At 53.6% G+C, this 16291-nt stretch overlaps 1 protein-coding gene across 1 annotated transcript in view; it reads left to right on the top strand.

The window, feature by feature from the left end:
• The first annotated feature begins 6996 nt into the window (after positions 1 to 6996).
• FAM204A (family with sequence similarity 204 member A) overlaps positions 6997 to 16291 on the top strand; it is a 117943-nt gene continuing 108648 nt past the window's right edge. Inside the window, exon 1 of the mRNA XM_084904619.1 lies at positions 6997 to 7002. The gene's annotated coding sequence lies outside the window, so the exon portion shown is untranslated. The remainder of the gene's footprint in view (positions 7003 to 16291) is intronic.

Genomic DNA, 16291 nt, shown 5'->3' with positions numbered 1-16291 from the left:
TCCAAATCGTAGGCTTTTTCTTGACAACAGGACAGTCTTGGGTCCCGTGGTCAAGAAAATAGGACTGACTATATTGGACACGGGGTGTGGAGCCATCTCTGTGTTAAGAAGCCCTCCTGAGGGGTTCGCCTTTGACAGCCAGGTCCTCAGCCAAATAAGGGTGATGACCGCCCACTAGTGCCCACACTCACTCTGCACCAGATCGGAACCTTTCCCCCGGGGGCCGTACAGGCCGGCGTGGATAATCCTCTTAATTCAGATTCGCACAGAGCACTGCTGGAACCTGAAGGAGGGGGTATGGATTGCCTGAGGCTCATCAGGGAGCTGACAGCAGAGTCTGGGTTTGAACCCGGCTCTGGAGCTGAGGGCCCTAGACACCGGGCTGGTCTGTCCTCCCCTCTGCATGTGGAGATCCTTGGTGTCTATTCTCTATGAGTGCCTCCCCCGAGGGAGGGATGGGGAGAAGATGCTGATGTGAGTGCCTCCCCGGAGGGAGGGATGGGAGGAGATGATGCTGATGTGAGTGCCTCCCCGGAGGGAGGGATGGGAGGAGATGATGCTGATGTGAGTGCCTCCCCGGAGGGAGGGATGGGAGGAGAGGATGCTGAACCAGGTCCAGGGCTTAGGGGAGATGGAGCTCATCCCCACGGATGGAGGAGACAGGGAGGCCCGGGTTTGGTCCTAAGGTGACCAGACGTCCCGCTTTTGGCGGGACAGTCCCGATTTTTAACAATTTGTCCCGCGTTGGGACACTTTTAAAACGCCTCGGGACGTGGGACAAATTGTTAAAGATCGGGACATTTGGTCACCTTAGGAAGTTCCTGTAGAGAAGCCGGCCCGTTCCGGATAAGACGCCTTGTTCTCTGCCCCACGGCCAGAGGCCTTCTCCAGGCCCTCCGCACCCCCTCTGCAGGGCGCCCGTGTGTGCGGGGCTCTGTGCGCCCAGGGGCTGCCCGGGGATTGCCGGGCGGCGGGAAGAACGGGGACATTGTTGGCAGGGCCTCGCGGGGAGAAGCAGGCCCGGGCGGAGGATTTATTTTTCCGCCGTGAGGCTGACGGGGGGCCCTTCCCAAGTTCATGGCCGCGGCGCTTGGTCTCCGCGTGGAAACACTCCCGGATGACACGGGCAGGTTCCCAGCTCATGCCGTGCCCGCCCCTCTCTCGCCCGGCATCCAATTCCCAGGGAGCTCTGCAATACGGCGGCGGTAATGGAAAGCAAAATGATCTCTAAATAATGGTTTGAGATGGCTCCTTGATAGAGGGCACCGCAATAATTATGATCAATGGAGCATGGATTCAATATATATTGCCCATTTAGATGCACCAGATTAGCTTAACAGCTTTCTTTAATGTTCTGAGTATTTTGCGTGTGTGTGTGTGTGTGTGTGTGTGTGTGTATAGAGAGAGAGAGAGGGAGAGAGAGAGAGAGGGAGGAAGGAGAGGGAGAAGAGAGGAGCAGCGCGGGAGAGCAGGGCAGCCTGCAAGCTGCTCCGAGCACCGCTGGCCTCACGTTGATCAATGGGGCCGAGGTGACAGGGGCCGGGGAGAGGAAATTGAGACGCGGGCTCCGTGTGATCCATTACCGAGGCAGAGCGCTCACGTGTCCCCCGTTTCAGACGGGGCCTTTGTGGAGGGCGGTGGGAGCAGGGGCCGGGGAGGAGGCGAGAGAGACCTGATATGAGTTTAGTCATTTCGCAGAGGGCACCTTCTGGACGGCGATGGGGGGCAATCACGGAATTAGGCGTGCGGGCAGCCGGCCAGAGTTATCCTCCGTGGCCCCGGCGCCCGCCTCGGGCTAAGTGGGCCGGACAGGCCTCGTTTGGGAAAGCTGGGCCGGCAGAGAAATGTGTGTTTTCCCGGACGGGGCGGGCAGCGGGATGATTTACTTGACATTGGTCCTAATCCCCCCCCAGGAAGGAAATTTTCCGTGACAGCCCGTCTGGAAATCTGGGTCCGTTCCCTACCTTTTATGTTCCCGGGCTGATCCCAGGTAACACACAGGGCCTGTGATCAGCGTGTAATGATGAGGGCGGCGTGCCATATGGGCTGGAATTCCTGGGGATAATGAGGATAAAATGATTGCAGTCTTCGTCCCGACTCGCTTTGATTTGTCAGTTAAAATAAAGGGCCCGTCTCCACCCTCTCATGAAAGGACATCAGCAGGAAGTGTCACTGCTCTCGGGAGGAGGAGCCGGGGCCAGGGCCCGGGCGTCCCCGCTGATTGGAGTGGGGGGGGGGGGGGGCTCCCTGACCCGGGGGCTGTTCGGCCCCGCGCGGCAGCTGGAGTTCAGATGACACGGAGGGCAGCCAGCGTTCAGTGAGGATTTACTATGTGCCGGGCGCCGTGGAGCAGGGCCTTCCACACTTTGATGTGTGTGTGCTCGGGGCACCGGGGCTGGGGAGGCGGGCTCTGACCCCAGGGGCCTGAGTGGGGGGCCCTGAGGGTCCTCACAACCAGGAGGACCCCGGGGGTGCCAACGCGACTGGCCAGCAGACCACACTTTGAGGGGCCACGGTCCTGGGCCGAACTTCACTTTGTTCTCACGTGGATCCTATGAGGCGGGTGCCCGATCACCCCCACTTCACAGGAAGAGACAGGAGCGGCCCCTACAAGAGGCCCAGGTCCTGCAGGTGGCTTCCCAGCGGTCGGAGGACAGATCCGGAAGGAGGCGCTCCGTCCTTCCGCCCTCCTGCCCCCTCAGCAGCAGCCACGGGGAGAGGTGGCGGGGGCGTGGCAGAGTGGGGACCCGGGAGCCGCCGGGGGGACCCTGAGTGACGGGAGGAGGGTCGCCTTGCAGAGCCATTCAATGCCAAGGGCGCGAGCGGAAAGGCACTCAGGTTCATAAAGCCCCTGCGGTCCCGGGACTGTGGGGGCCCCCCCCCCCGGGTTTGGTGTCCTGACCAGCGCCAGGATAGACTCTTAGGCGCTCCCTGCGCTCTTCGCAATCCCCACGTGCCTCTGGTCACCAGGCATCCAGATTCGTCTGGACCAGGGGTCAGCCGGCTGCGGCTCTAGAGCCATTTGGGGCTCGTGAGCTGCGGTTTGCCGCTCTGTTGACTAGTGAGTTTGCCGACCACTGGACTAGACTAAATGCTCCCGTGTCGTTGGAAGCGGTGAGGATGAGGCAGTTGTGGCATATTGTGTGCAAAGAGGTAAAGGGCAGTATATGACGGTGGTCGGCAAACTCTTTCGTCAACAGAGAGGCAAACCGTGGATCACGAGCCACATGTGGCTCTCGAGCTGTGGTTTGCTGACCATTGGTCTGGACCATCACGTTGTCCAGAGGGGGCGAGGGACAAAGAGGATGGAAGGGAGGCCTCCCCTGAGGGGTGGGGTGGGAGGGGGAAGTGGGGAGGGGGAGGGGGGGAAAGCAGGGGATGCCCTGAGACTTGGGAGCCTTCGGGAGTGGGAGCGCCAGGCCTTGGGGTGTCACTCAGCGCTCATCAACACCTCGGGCCGATTTTAAAAACGCTCCAGGCCTGATGAAGCCCCCGCCCGTGTGCCAAGGGCGCCCTCCGCACCTTAATTGTTTAGATTGTGCAGAATCTGAGTGAAATGCAACCCAGATGTTCCTGATCCGCCTAAATCACCAGGAAAGGCTCGTAGGCTGCCATTTGATGTGGAAGAGGGTTTTCAGGCATTTCCCCCTTCGTAACAGGAGAGGTCACATGTGGGGAGGGGGAAAGGCAGTCCCGGGCACCTCGAGGCTTCATCTGATTTTGATGTGAAAACCCGTTTTTGTGTGAAATCTGAGTCAGGACTCAGGTTTACGTTGACCTCGTTGTCCAATCCAGGAGCATCTCGAAGAGTGACTGGCATGCAGTTGGCATCAGAGATTCACGTTTGTAAAAATACCTTCAGACCTGGCCTTCTGCAGCCTCCTGACCTGACAGGAGCCGGCGATCGGCCACGCCCCCTTCGACCACAGGGGCCGCCATCTGGGCCAGGGGAGCGTGAGGGCTTCCCTCGATTTTGCTGCCCCGGCCCTTGCGAAGCTGAAGTCAGTCAGCCCAGCCCCACGTGTCCGGGAGCTGATAAATGAGCTGGAAGGTGAGGGATGCGCAGCCTCAGGCAGCATCGGCGGCACCTGGGAACCTGCTGGAAATGGGGCTCTAGTGGAACCCCAAAGCGGGGGTCGGGCGGTGCTCGGATGCACCCTGACATGGGAGCATCGTGTCTAGGCCCTCAGCTAGGACTTGCTGTCTTCCTCAGAGGAAGGACCTTGGATCCATGAGTAACACTGTCACATGACTCAACACCCATGTGACCTTTTTCATGGAGTTGGAGCCAAGTATTTTGCCTGCTTTCTTGTTTGTTTGCACAGTGCCTTTGTGGGATGGTGGTTTAGGGGGCAGTGTTGATACAGCCAAATACTTGTGTTTTTTTTCTTCTTTTTAACAGCAGCGCCATGGAGTGAACATTCTAGGAGCCATGGACAGTTTCTGGAGCTGGAAATGCAGTCCCTCCAGGCCCCGGCTTTTCTGATGTGCCCTGAGGGGCGTCCCTGCAGTTGGCGGGTTATTACGAGGGACCCTCTCCCCTCCCTGAGCTCATTCCTCCAGCCGGGCGTTTGCCAGTCCTTAACGAAGCTCCTGCTTCAGGCGGGGGCTGTCCTGGTGGTGGGGGGGCCCCCTCGGGGATGCCCTCCAGAGACCAAGCTCTTAACCACTGCGCTGCACTGAGATGCTCCCGGGCTAGAGGCCAGAGTAGGTGAACAAATGGTTAGCGAAATCTCCTTCTACGTGGAGCATTTCCCAGCAGTGCGCCGGGAGGGAGCCCTCGGCGGGGGGAGGGCTCTGGGTGAGGGCTTCCCGGAGCAGGTGCTGCTGGGTCGTGGGTAAAGATGTCCTGGTCGGTTGGCGTGGCCCATGGAGGGGCCTGGAGCCAGGAGTGAGGACTCGGAGTGCCTGCGGCTCAGGCAGCCTGGGGGCAGAGATGATGCCGGAGACGGTGGGGCCAGTTGGCAAAGTGTCTGCTTGGGATCAGAAACCCGTCGTTCAAAGAGCATTCCGTGGTGCCTGGGCCCCTGTCAGTCATTCCCCTGCAGCCCGCCCAGCCCTGCTGGTTGGTGGACAGGCAGTGAGGGGTGCTAGGACGTGCCTGGTTCCTCTCCCAGCCTGAGGGGCGGGCCCTTCACGCAGACGCCAATGCAGGTGCAGGCCCGAGGGAGCTAAGGAGCACGTGGGCGGCCCCTGAGGGCGGTGCGCCTGCGGCAGCCTTAGCAGGAGGGACACACACGCTCACAGGTGGAATGGACACAATCCCGGGGCCGCAGTGACGTACTAACCGGGGGCTGGCCGGACTTCATTTTGCATGGCAGAGAGGGGTGTGTTGAAAGTGTAGGCATAGCTGAAACCGGTTTGGCTCAGTGGATAGAGCGTCGGTCTGCAGACTGAGAGGTCCTGGGTTCGATTTCGGTCAAAGGGCATGTACCTTGGTTGCGGGCACATCCCCGGTTGGGGGTGTGCAGGAGGCAGCTGATTGATGTTTCTTTCTCAACGATGTTTCTAACTCTCTATCCCTTTCTCTCCCTTCTTCTCTGAAAAAAAATCAATAAAAAATATATTTAAAAAAAAGTATAGGTATATACATGGTGTCCCTCCAAATTATTCCAGTGTGTGTGTACGTTTTGGGGGCACAGCCTATGTTTCCCGAACATAAAGCTGGTCCAGGGACTCCTTGCTTAAAAACTTGAATTCTCCAGCCTGGCCCAGTGGTTGAGCATCGACCTATGAACCAAGAGGTCACAGTTCGATTCCTGGTCAGGACCCACATCCGGGTTGTGGGCTCCTTCCCCAGTGTGGGCATGCAGGAAGTAGCCAATCAGTGATTCTCTCTGATGTTCTCTCTCTCTCTCTCATTCTCTCGCTCTCACTTCTCTCTCTCTCTCTCTCTCTCTCTCGCTCTCGCTCTCGCTCTCGCTCTCTCGCTCTCTCGCTCTCTCGCTCTCACTTCTCTGAAATCAAGAAAAATTTATTAAAAAAACACACAAAACAACAAAGACCTTGAATGCTCCACATTCCTCCCGGATAAAGTGTACACTCCCTCTTGTGGCTTCCAGCCCAGGCCTGTCCACCTTCTGACTCCCCTTGGCCCTTGTGGTCCAGGCTCCTGCCTCACTCCAGGGCTCCTGGGGCCTCAAAAGGACGTCTTCTCTCCACCCTGCACCTTCAGCAAGACCCTACCCTCTGGCCTCAGCTGCCGGCTGTCGGGGTGCAGGCGTTGAGCATCCCCGGGGCCTGCCGTCGGAGTCCGGTGCCCTCTGACGTGGTCCTGGACGCGCCCACGTCCTCTCCCTCTGATTGCACCTGCCCTTGTTTCCCCAGGATGGCCTGCTCGCCGGGAGAGCGGCCATTTCTAATTCCTGACGTATAACCTGGAGGCTCTCGATTTTTGGTGCCACACATGAGCAAACGGATGAATTCTGTGCCAGGAAGGCAGAGAGGGGGCAGAGGGTCACAGGCCAGAGCAGCATCGTTAGGCACCGCTCGTCAGCCAGGCAGTTCCTGCTGAGACCTCAGGGGCTTGGGGGGCTCCAGGGCTGGGAGCCCCATTTGAACTGGAGACAGAAACATCTTTCACCGAGGGGGCCCTCAAAGCCTCTTCAATGACACATGATGATGCCTCTATGGTAAGGGGACCAGACATCCCGCTTTTGGCGGGACAGTCCCGATTTTTAACAATTTGTCCCGCATCCCGCGGCATTTTAAAAATATCACAGTACTATTTTTGCGTTCTATGAAAATTTTTGTTGCTCCATATAGACCAAATTTTTAATCAAGAACACCCCCCACCCCCTCGGTCAATGGTGTCCCACTTTACCAATGTTAAAGTCTGGTCACCTCACTCTACGGACAGATCCTAGTATTCTTGCTCCTGAAAGCCCGTGGGACAGTGTCACCTCCCACAGCGCGGGGGGATGTGTGTGCTGCGGTGAAACTTCCGCCGTTTGCCAGGACGGAGTTGTGTTGCCGGCTGCATGCTCCCCAGCCGGCTCCGGGGTCCCTGGAGCCCACAGAGCGGCCCCGACGGAACTGAGGAAGCAATGCTGAAGGGGCAACAAAGCATCCCACGCTTAGGGCCTGCACGGGAAGGTGAAGAACTGCAGTAAAGAAGGAGGGTCACAGTCATTATTATTATTATTATTATTATTATTATTATTATTTTAAATATATTTTTATTGATTTCAGAGAGGAAGGGAGAGTGAGGGAGAGAGAGAGAGAGAATCATTGACCGGCTGCCTCGTACATGGCCCACACTGAGGATGGCACCCACCACGTGGGCATATGTCCTGACCGGGAATTAAAATACAACCTCCTGGTTTGTAGGTCGATGTTCAACTACTGGACCAAGCCAGCCCGGTGCCATGATCGCTATTTCTCCCCAAGTGGCTCTACACTGTCCTGGCCACATGGCCTCCGAATGCTCAACGCCACCGAAAGAGAGGGATTTCCCTCGTTGTGAATGTTTGCGAAAGCACCTGGAGACAAAAATCCCATGGAATTTGCTTCCCAATCACCTGCCGGACCAGTTGTTTTGAGATGATAGAGCGGGTGATGGACACATACCTTGGGTGACACAGAACCAGTTCACTGGTTCGGTAGGCGACAAAACTCTTATTTGCCTGAAAGAGCAATAAAACCAACTAGAGGAGCCGAAACCGGTTTGGCTCAGTGGATAGAGCGTGGGCCTGCGGACTGAAAGGTCCCAGGTTTGATTCCGGTCAAGGGCATGTACCTTGGTTGCGGGCACATCTGTAGTAGGGGGTGTGCAAGAGGCAGCTGATCAATGCTTCTCTCTCATCGATGTTTCTAACTCTCTATCCTTCTCTCTTACTCTCTGTAAAAAAAAAAAAAAATCAATAAAATATATTAAAAAAACAAACACCAAAACAAACAAACTAGAGGAAGAACCGCCCCTCGGAAGCTGCTTTCATTCATGGTGTTGCCGCGCCCCGGCCTCTGTCCGCTGGAGCCACGGCGCCGACTCTGTGTCCACATAATTACTCAAGTCTTATCCCTCCAGTGTTTGCACATCATTTCCGTTTTTTTGGGATAGTTAAACTCCATTTTACTTTTTAATAACATTTTAGAAATCATTGTGATGCAGGTAAACAGAATGTGATTGCTTTGATGGATTGAAAATGGTTAGCTCAGCCCGAGCTTATTTGATTTGTTCCTTCAGGGATTACAAAGAATGGGATTTTATCTGCCAGCTGACAAAAGAGACCGACTCTGCAGTTTTGCCTCCGCTCCTCCGCGGGGCCAGTGCCTTCGGATTCTCGTTTGCGGTCGGGGTTTTCCTTCCCTCGGTCCGTCCTACGCCGGCGCACTTTGTTCCGGTTACACGGAGCAAGCATTTTGGTGAGAGCAAACCTGGGTCGTGGTGTAGCACGGAACACCACAGACCCCGGGAGATGATCTGGCAAAGCCACGCCCGTTTTTCTTGGTCATTGTCACCGTAGGCACCAGCCCATCTGCTCATGGAAGAGGTTTCAAGAGGCCACGTGCTGATTTTCTTTCTTTTTAAAAAAAATACATTTTATTGATTTTTACAGAGAGCAAGGGAGAGGGATAGAGAGTTAGAAACATCGATCAGCTGCCTCCTGCACACCCCCTACTGGGAATGTGCCCGCAACCATGGTGCATGCCCTTGACCGGAATCGAACCTGGGACCCTTCAGTCCGCAGGCCAATGCTCTATCCACTGAGCCAAACCGGTTTCGGCATGTGTATGCTGATTTTCTTACCAGGGTTCCCCCTGGAGACGTCCCTGTCGCTTCCTGAAAGCTCTGATCCCAGACCCAGGTGATTCTGATGCCACTCGCTCTAAGTCTGCCCCAGCACAGCCTTATGTTTGCACGGATCGGCGAGCAATGCAGAGAGAAGACACACGTGCTGCAGACGCCCTGTCTCAACACAGCCCTCTGCTTCCTGGCTCTTCAGGAGAGCACCGTCCTCGTTCTCTCCCAAAGCCTTTAGACCCCTCCAAACCCCGAATGGGCAGGAACACGGAGGGAGGGAAAGGAGGAGGGCTTAGAGTAAGGTCACCAGATGGCCCGCTTTTGGCGGGACAGTCCCAATTTTTAACAGTTTGTCCCTCGTCTTTCCAGAAATTGGGACTTTTTTTTTTTTAATAACGCTGCAGGATGCGGGACAAATTGTTAAAAATCGGGACTGTCCCGCCAAAAGCGGGACGTCTGGTCACCTTAGTTTAGTGAGAGCACCTGAACCAGATTTCTGCCTGGTCCCATCACCTGTGTGCCCTCGGACAAAAGCCTGAACCTCGCTCAGCTCACCTCTGTCCCCGGAGCAGCGGGGCATCCGTCCACACGATGTGAAATGAACATTCCCAGGCGCCCAAGGAGGGCGTGGGCACAGGCCTGACGTGCTTATCGGGGGCGAGAAGGCCGTACACAGACGAAGGACAAGCATTGGACACACAGCGGCACCTTTCTGTCCTTAAGGGTTCTGACGGGGGGGTCTCGTTTTAACAGAAGCCAGATAGGATTACAGGAAACCTTGTTACATCCTGATGGGGTCTTTTGATTGGGACTGAAACCCACCGATTTCACAGAGGGTCTCTGCGGGGAGCAGTGGCAGGGCCTCCGCACACAGCCACATGCGAACAGCCGGCGGGTCAGGTCTCATTACCGCCAGGCCCGCTTCCGAAACGCGAAGCACCGCCCCCTCACGCGTCCCGGACGGCGCGAACACGTCCCCTCGCCTCTCGGCCGGTTTAATTGATTTATGATAAGAAAGGCACCGATGCAATAGACATAATCGCCGGGGCGATGCTTTGAAACGTTAGACAACGCCATTTGGTTTCAATCTGAACCCAGCACCGGGAATGCGCAGAGTAGACGCATAATCAGAATTAGGAGATCTAATCAGGCAGAGGTGATTTTTTAAATTTTTTTTAATTTTTTTTTCAGACGAGGAGGGAAAATGGGGCTAGGAACATTGTCTCTGCATAAAGGCTGGCCAGGGGTAAAGGGAATGGACTCCAAGAGATGGAGTGAGCCGAAGCAGGTTTGGCTCAGTGGATAGAGCCTCGGCCTGCGGACTGAAAGGTCCCGGGTTCGATTCCGGTCAAGGGCATGCACATTGGTTGCGGGCACATCCCCAGTAGCGGTTGTGCAGGAGGCACCTGGTCAATGTTTCTCTCTCATAGATGTTTTTAGCTCTCTATCCCTCTCCTTTCCTCTCTGCAAAAAAAATCAAGAAAATATATTGAGAGAGAGAGAGAGAGAGAGAGAGAGAGAGAGAGAGAGAGAGAGAGAGAGAGAGATGGGAATGAGGTGCTGGGCTGAGAAATGAGCACAATGTTGGAGGCAGAGCAAGATTTACTGAGGACTCCAGGCACTCCGATGAGTTTTTGGGGCTTGAAAAGCTCCAGAGAGACCACAGGCCCCTGGACTCTCCCGGATAAAATGGTTTCTTTCAGCGTCACTTGCGAGGAGTTGAAACTGTCGGGCAGCTGTTGGCACCTAGAACCCGATTCTCTTGCTCTCACGTTTGAGCCCAGGGGTTGCAGCCACGCATGGGGGTGAATCCAGGTTGGCATGGAAGCAGTGAGACCCTCTTCCGGTCCCCTTTCTTCCCTGGGAGAGCTTCGGGAATCCCAGCAAGCCACTGGACCCGTGGTGCAGGCAGGACTGCTCAGGGCTGAGGGTCCAGGCGGGGTTGGGGGGTGAGAGTCGGGGTGGGGATGGACCGACCACAGAGCTTCCCGGATCCTTGGCCACAAGGGTGTTCCAGGTGACAGTCTGTGCCTCTGCACCCGCAGTCAAGAGCGTCTGTGGACACAGACCAGAGACAGGCTGAGCCCTGGCAGGCAGCGTGGTGAGGGCCAGGCCAGAGGGGTCCGCAGTGCAGATGGCCCCTGTAACAGACACGGAGACATGGCACCAGGCCCTGGGAAGGACGACTTGCAGCTGCCCAGCTGGGGGAGTGGGCCAGCAGACAGCGCCAATGGGGAGCTCCTCCAGGGCCCCCCAGCCTGGGCAGCCACCTTGCCCAAGGCCATGCCTTTCCCTGGGGAAGCCCGCAGCTAGCGACTGCATCGTCCAGGCAGGGTCCAGGCAGGAGGCCAAAGGCAGAGACCTTTAACCTAAGGTGACCAGACTTCCCGCTTTCGGCAGGACAGCCCTGATTTTTAACAATTTGTCCCGCGTTGGGACTTTTTAAAAACGCCTCAGGACAAGTTGTTGCTGAAACCGGTTTGGCTCAGTGGTAGAGCGTCGGTCTGCGGACTGAAAGGTCCCAGGTTTGATTTCGGTCAAGGGCATGTACATTGGTTGCGGGCACAACCCCAGTAGGGGGTGTGCAAGAGGCAGCTGGTCGATGTTTCTCTCTCATCGACGTTTCTAGCTCTCTATCTCTCTCCCTTCCTCTCTGTAAAAAATCAATAAAATATATTAAAATAAATAAATAAATAAATAAAAACGCCTCAGGACAAATTGTTAAAAATCGGGACTGTCCCGCCAAAAGCGGGACGTCTGGTCACCTTACTTTAACCTCAACTCAGGACAGCTCTCCCAGGCAACCTCCCTCCTGAGCCCCGGGGCGTTTGTCAGGCCTGAGTGACGGACTCTCTGCCCGATGCCCACTCCTCCCCCGTCCTTGATCCCCCGCAAACATCTTGCAGCCCAAACGCTGTTACACCTCGGCCTGGAAAACCCAACCCCCAGCGGTGGGGACGGACTGGGAGGGAACATGCCAAGGACAGCAAGAGGGCTTTGCTGACAACAGGTGCTCACGGTTTTGTACATCAGCATTAAGGAGCCCACAGGCAGCTGCTGGGCGGGCAGAATTCTGGGGAGCCAGGAAGACAGGAGCGGGCACGTAACCACACGGGTGAATAGCCTGATGCCACGCACAGTAGGTGCTCTTTATGTGTGCTCTGGGGCAGGATGCCATGTCCAGGTGTGGGCAGCCTGGAGCCAGCAGGAGCCAGAGCAGGGGAGTCATGTCACGTGGCTAGGAAGAGGACGAGCGGAGAGAGGGACGTGCTGGAGGTAAGTCCTGGTGATGCTTTGAGACTCTCCTTCCTTCTTAAGCCCAAGCATCTCCTGGCAGATGCGTCCCTGTGTTTGCATGTAGTAGGCGCTTAGTGAACGACGGACGTATGAAGACGTGAACACACCGGTGTGGAAGGGCGCCGCAGCCTGACCAGGGAGCCGTGGAGGTTGGCACAGCCCAGCTCTCAGAGGCTGGCGGGCACGCTGGTTGTTGTCGGGGAGTGAATTTGTTTGGCTGCGCCCAGTCTTGTCTACGGCTCCGACTGCCTTTCGGCGTTCAGCGTCTGGTGCAGAAGTGATGGCAGACCGGCACGTGTCTAGCCAGGTTACACACATGTGCGATGATCTGACCAGATGCTGGCTTCTTTGCTTGTGAAACAGCCCCCTGGTGCAGTTGGCGGGCCCTGTGAAATCCCTCGTCAATCTACGCCTCCGGCGGCCCCGCAGGTGCGGTTCAGAGACGAGGACCGGAATACAAAAGGGTGTCTTCCTTCCAGGGAGATCCCTGTCTGAATCTTCCTGGGACGGAAAATATAAAGGATGTCTCAATGACGTCCCCCTCAAGGCCAACGCGATGGCATTTATAGGTCTTAGCGCCCAAGGCGGCCTCAGCAGGGGGTCAACGCCCCCAGGGAAGCTAAACGTAGAGCTGTTTTACTCCACGTTCCGTTTCTGATTTCCTTACGCATTCGTGCACTGTAACGGGATCGTGAGCGTTCGGGAGACCTGGGGAAGGTGTCTCATGTAAACTATCATTAGGGTTGATTTATGCCCTAGAGCAGTGTTTCCCAAACTTTTGACACATGTGTACCCTTCTATAATTTTTGTAACACTGAGTGCCCCTCGTTCTCATGAGAACGTAGAATTAGGCGCAGCTAAGCACGGTGCAGGGCATATCCCCACCAAACTCCGGTGCAACACCTACCCCCACCAAACTCTTCCCGTACCCCTGGGGGTGCGTGTGCCACACTTTGGGAAACACTGTCCTAGATGAAACGTTTCCAGTTAAGGAAAGTTTAATTTGCAACTATATTGGTGACTTCTGGAGAGAAATTCTTTATAGAGTGTATAGTTCACTATCCTATTTCTATGTGGCTCTCAAATTTTGAGAGGCCTTTGAGCTCTGACCTTTGAGAGAAAAGGCGTTTTGCTCTGTTTTCGATACAGATCAGGCGAACTGATTCCCGGAGAGCCTCAGCTCCCAGGAAGGGACCTAGAGAGGTGTGGGTGCTGGGCCCCAGCTTCTCATCTGGGGAGTCTGGGCAGCTGGGACGCCTCATGTTCCATGATGAACAGTCCTTTCTGGCTTCAGTCTGATTCCTTTTCCTCTTGCCTGGGGTCCTGCAGACCCAGTCCTGGGGGAATGCCAGACCTTCCTCCGAGTCTTTCCTTTGAGCAGAACAAGGATTGAGCCTTGGTGTGTGTACCTTATTGACGATCAGAAACCAGGCCCGCCAATGAGTGAGGAGGTACCGTGTCTCCTGGGCTCCAGGGCCAGTGGGAGGGGCCATAGTGGCTCCAGGAGGATGAGCTCGTGGGGTTGATGAGATTCTTTGGTTTGTAATCTACTAGGTCCGAGGTCAGCAAACTGCGGCTCACGAGCCACATGCATCTCTTCGACCCCATTGAGTGTGGTTCTTCCACAAAATACCACGGCCCGGGCAAGTCTATGTTGAAGAAGTGGCATTAGAAGAAGCTTAAGTTTAAAAAATTTGGCTTTCAAAAGAAATGACAACCGTTGTACTGTTGATATTTGGTTCTGTGGACTAATGAGTTTGCCGACCACTGTAACTAGGTGGTAAAGTTGTTCATGAAGCCCTGGCTGTTTTCCTACTGGAACATTCTGACTGCTGCTCTTACTGTCCTAAGAATATATTATTATTCAGTGGTCTTTCTTGATATCTACCTTCCTAGTCATAAAAGATAGTTCCTCTTTAGTCATCAATGATTATTAATCCCCGGAGCAGTTAATCATAATGATCATGAAAATAATACTAGCCATTTATTGAGCAGCAGCTGTATTCCAGGCTCTGTGCAAAAATACTTTATAGACCTGTCATTTAATTTGCCCAATAATGGAAGGATAAGACATTGCTGTGCCCACTGACAAATGAGGAAACGGAGGCCTGGAGAGATTATGAAGTTGCCAGAGGTCACCCAGCTACAAAGTGTAAGAACCCCGGTTCTGCGGTACCCAAAGCCCATGCTGAACTCTCACAGAAGGTGACAGTAGCTCTGGATGTTGATTGGATAACAATGTCCCATCCGTCTCATCTCTGCCACCTCCATGTGTGCAGAAAACCAAAACCAAAACCAAAACCAAAACGAGCTTCTAGACCCAGAACGTGTGTCATGAGCTTGATTAGGTATTACTGAGGTGTTTGACGTATGTTCATTATACATTTATTAGATATTCACCAATTATTAGTTTTAAATGCCAATTAGATATTAATTGGTTCTCTATAGTTTTAGTTACTTATTAAATATTGTGCCAATTTAAAATTCCACCAGTAATGTCAAGAATTTCCACTTTCTGAATTTCTTTATCTACACCTGAATTTGGTTTTGTCAGTTTTATTTTTTGTGGATAGTGCGATGGGAGCTGAATTCCATCTTGCCAATGTTTTGATATACATTTCTTTCATTGCTTAGAGAGCCAGTAAAGTTCCCTCTTCTGTGAATTGCCTATTCATGTGTGTGTGTGTGTGTGTGTGTGTGTGTGTGTATATATTTTTTTTTTCTTCTTTTTTTTTTTTCTACTGGGTTATTTGCCTGTAAAAAGCTGATTTATAGGAATTGTTTGTGTAGCCTGGACACGGAGATTTCATTGGCCATGTGCGGCAAATGGTTTCTTCTAATCTTCTTTGTTAACTTCAAGATGACTTTTGCACAAGTTTTATGCCATATAATTGCATACATTTACTTTTGCTTTTTCTGGCTAGGTATTTTTTGCATTTTATTTATAGATAGTTTCCTATATTTTATTATAAACTTTTAGGTTTTAGTTTTTACACGTAGGCATATAGTACATATGAAATATATTGTTTTTCCATCGTTGGAGGTGTGATCTACATTTATTTTTGCACAAAAGAATAACCAATTCTCCCTGTAGCATTTCTTATGAGTGTGTCCTTCCTAGTCTGACTTATAATCTTCATTCTCTCCTGCATTAAGTTCCCATATATTTGTGTGTTTGTTTCTGAACTTTGTCTCTTCTTGTGGCAGTACTGACTTAATGTATCTTTACAATAAGCAAGTCATGCTTTTTTAAAAAAATTCTTCTTCACTTGGCCATACGGATTTTAGCCTTCTCATGCCAGTAATTACTAAATAACGTGTTGTCTGATAAATGAAACACGCTGACCTTTGAAATGCCCAAGGGCTGATAATAGACTGTACTGGGTTTCACCTGCCAGATGAATCCACTCATTAAAAGAATTCACCTGCCACTCAGCTGAACTAGCTTACACCTGACTGTTGAAACACATTTTTAAACACGCTTCCTGTGTTTAATGAAATAAAAGTCAAGATTTCAGTCAATTTTACTAGAAACGGAATCTGAGGTTTACTGGGCAGAAGACTGCAGCTTTGGGGCGCTGTAACTGTAGATAAGAATTACATGGAATCATAAGAATCATAGGAAAAAAAAGCAGGTCCGTCCGGCTTACCATGTGGTCTTCCAGGTGCACTTTCCAAAACTAGCCACCAGAGGGCAGGCCGAGCATGAGCATCCCACTGGCTTCTTGAGGCAAAGGAGGAAATCGGTCCTGGTTTCCTCCCACTGCAGCTGTTCCTTGTGCAGGGTGTCCAGCAGGTTCAAAGGATTGGGGGGGGGGGGGGGGGGGGGAGAATGGGAGATGGAGGGCGGGGGGAGGGAGCTGTTTTTCAGCTGCTATTTAAGATGGTGTTTCCTGCTGGCCTTATCTCAGTCGAAGTATTCCCTCCCCTCCCCAGCGCCGTGAAAGAGAAGCTTACTTCCTAGTTCCTGAGATCAAACCTTTGACTTGTGCCACAAGGAAATGCTACTTAATGAAATTGGAGGGAAAAAGCCCACTCCAGCCACTTATCGGAATCTCAGACACCCTGGTGAGAGTCAGGTGACCCTCCGAGGGGAGCAGGGTCCCGTTTCCTCCCGGGCTGCTCTCTCGCCGGCCACACTGTTCTGTTCCCGCTGATAAAGGACCTGTTTCTTTAATTGAAAGTCGACGGGTGTACATTTCATGGCCTGAGCCTTGTTTGGAGGCAACCCGCACACCTTTGCTTGTATTT

This window comes from Pipistrellus hanaki (genome assembly GCF_964339955.1).
Source record: "Pipistrellus hanaki genome assembly, chromosome: 14".
Taxonomy (NCBI): Eukaryota; Metazoa; Chordata; class Mammalia; order Chiroptera; family Vespertilionidae; genus Pipistrellus; species Pipistrellus hanaki.
Note: the sequence above shows the minus strand (reverse complement) of the source record. Positions and strands in the feature narration are given on the sequence as shown.